The sequence below is a fragment of the Delphinapterus leucas genome, chromosome 9 (genome assembly GCF_059928025.1).
Source record: "Delphinapterus leucas isolate spDelLeu-1000000601 "Yukka" chromosome 9, BTC_Dleu_Yukka2, whole genome shotgun sequence".
Lineage (NCBI taxonomy): Eukaryota > Metazoa > Chordata > Mammalia > Artiodactyla > Monodontidae > Delphinapterus > Delphinapterus leucas.
In genome coordinates, this window is record NC_143137.1 from 57228557 (window position 1) to 57231539 (window position 2983).

The 2983-nt window shown below is 41.2% G+C and overlaps 1 pseudogene; it reads right to left on the reverse strand.

The window, feature by feature from the left end:
* Window positions 1–422: 422 nt before the first annotated feature.
* Window positions 423–884, reverse strand: LOC111182529 (large ribosomal subunit protein P1 pseudogene; annotated as a pseudogene).
* Window positions 885–2983: the final 2099 nt, after the last annotated feature.

Below are 2983 nucleotides of genomic sequence, written 5' to 3' on the forward strand. Positions count from 1 at the left end.
GTGGGATGAATTGAGGACTGGGATTGACATGTATAAACTAATATGTATAAAACAGATAACTAATAACCTGCTGTATAAAAAATAAATAAATAAAATTAAATTTAAAAATTCAATAAAACAAAACAAAATAAAACAAAAACACATTACAACAAAAATGGAGGGTCTTCAGTATACATACCATATCCAAGCACAAATAACCAGTGTAAGACCAAAATAAACCTTTATAGCAAAAGACTTTATAGCAAGATGAGTTAGCTTAACTCTTTATGTTTTTTCTCCTTTGCCACCATTGTTTCTTTGCAGGCTTCAGATGTCCTAGATTGGACACTTCCACTTTATACTAATATCATTTATCTTTATAGTTTTGCATTTCCTTTGCTTATTATTATTATTTTTTTTAAAGAGCTCAGCTTTTTATTGAACGTGCTACTAAAGGTTTAGTGAAAAAGACCAAAGCCCACGTCATCATCAGACTCTTCAGATTCTTCTTTCTTTGCTTCCACTTTCTTCTCCTCTGCTGGGGCAGCAGTGGGGGAGGGGGCGGGACCTCCTGCTGGGGCAGTCCCAGCTGCTGGGGCAGGTCCACCTGCCCCCACGTTGCAGATGAGGCTCCCGATGTTGACATTGGCCAAAGCCTTTGCAAACAAGCCTGGCCAGAAAGGTTCAACATTTACACCGGCTGCTTTAATGAGGGCATTGATCTTATCCTCCGTGACCGTCACCTCATCATCGTGTAGGATGAGGGCCGAGTAGATGCAGGCAAGCTCCGAGACGGAGGCCATGGTGCGGGCGAGGGCTAGGCAGGGTCTGCCGGGCATGGTGCTAGTCGCCGGATGAAGTGAGGGCCTCACCCCAACGCAGCCTTAGCTTCCTCGGAAGGACCGAGCACCTTAGCAGAAGCTGAGGAAAAGTTCCTTTGCTTATTTTTGTTGTTTTGAAGAATGATTCATTTTGGAAATTACATCCTGGCTTGTCTGCACTGGGGAGAGAAAGGAAAGGGAGCTGGTTTGTCCACGCTGTGCCCGCGGGCGCTCACCTAGTGCTAGGCTGGGCCATTGAGAGATGCTGCTAGCCCTGTGGGGTGAGGCATTTATTAAGAAATTCTTCCTGGAGAATGCATGGGACAAAAAAGACTGCTCTTTCTTCCCCTACCCAGGGCTAGTCTCTTGCAAAAGCACATGTGAAAATGGTTGAAAAGGATCCAGTGCTATTAAAGTGTGCCAGATACTACATTTTTAGCGTAGCTCTCAGTTCAGTCTAAAAAAGAGCATAGTGTGGTTTATACATAACACAGAGTCCCTTAAAAACAAAAGAAAATTTGACTATAGCAGAGAAAACCTAAACGCTGTGCACTCAATGAAATTTAGACCCTGGGTGAGGTACTTTTAGGCTCTCAGCAAACGGAAATAATTTGATTTTTATAGTGGTGATATGAAAATACATAGCTCTCTGAAAGAAAGCAAAGTAGAAAATTTTATTCTCTTTCAAGTATGTATACATCCCTAACAAGCCATTCTTACTCCTAAAGTTGTGGTACATTTTTAACCCTTTGATAGTTACAGACTTGAATCGCCCCCCCCCCCCAAATTAACATTACCTCTGGAAGGGCTGTTAGCATTTATCTCAGTTTTACTGATTGTTTCACACCTTATAATTTCCTTGAGACTAATAACACTTTTTGGTTCTTAATTCAAATGAGTTTCGCCACTGTTCCCAGCTTCCTGATGAGATGATTATGTATTCTGCATCTTAGTATGCTTTCTGGTGATAAATTATATTATAATTGTCCCTGCCCGAGTTGCTGGAGTTAAGTGCCTGGTGGCATTTTCATTATCCAAGTCACTTTCCTCCCCAAGGGTTGGTAACTTTACCCTTCTACAATATGTTTTTGGGGACTTCCTTGATGGCACAGTGGTTAAGAATCCGCCTGCCAATGCAGGGGACACGAGTTCGAGCCCCAGTCGGGGAAGATCCCCCATGCCATGGAGCAACTAAGCCCATGCACCACAACTCCTGAGCCTGAGCTCTAGAGCCCACGAGCCACAACTATTGAGCCCGCGTGCCCCAACGGCTGAAGACCGCATGCCTAGAGCCCGTGTTCCACAACAAGAGAAGCCACCACAATGAGAAGCCCACATGCAACAACGAAGACCCAATGCAGCCAAAAATAAATAAATTAATTTAAAATATATATAAAAGTTACCATTAAAAAATTATAAACTTTAAAAAATAAATAATGTTTTTGTTATTCATTTACTAATAGAATATGCATATTGGTGCAGGGCAAAAACAGAAATCCCTAATATTTATATTTAGGCCTACTCTCAGTAGAGTACTTCTTTGATTAGAACTTTTATCACAGAAAGGAAGAACTTCTCCCCACTCATTGTTAGAGAGACAACAATGGGAGTTAAGTGGGCCACCCCTGTTGTTGGTCTGAAAAACATGGAGGAGGGCTGAATTTATACTATGCCTGAATCTTCTTTCTCTCCTACACACATACAAAAAATGTGTCACCAGGAACCTGCTACTGGTTGTGTTCACAGTGGTTCAACAGCATTTCATAAAGGCTCAAGAGGACTGATGAGATGTGAGAGATGGGCTGCTCATCAAAACAAGTTATTTTCTGGACTGTCAACCTTGCATGATGAGTCCATGACACAACTTTTGCTGGAAACAAAATTGAGTGCACCCAGTGGAACGCAGAGGGGTAGATGGAGTTCCTGGCATGATGTAATTGTGTGAAATCACAGATAGATGCTCACAGGAATTTCTATGTATTTTATGTAGCACATTGTAGCAAATTCTTAGAAAGAGTTGCAGGTAGAGAATTTATAGAGACACACATGTGCTCATATATGAATATAATATAAAACCATCTGGCCTAGAAAAGTGGCAACATAAGTTGAAATGTACATATTTAGGTATGAATGTGTATATGTACGTATGTTTGTATATAGACTATATATCCAATATAAATGGC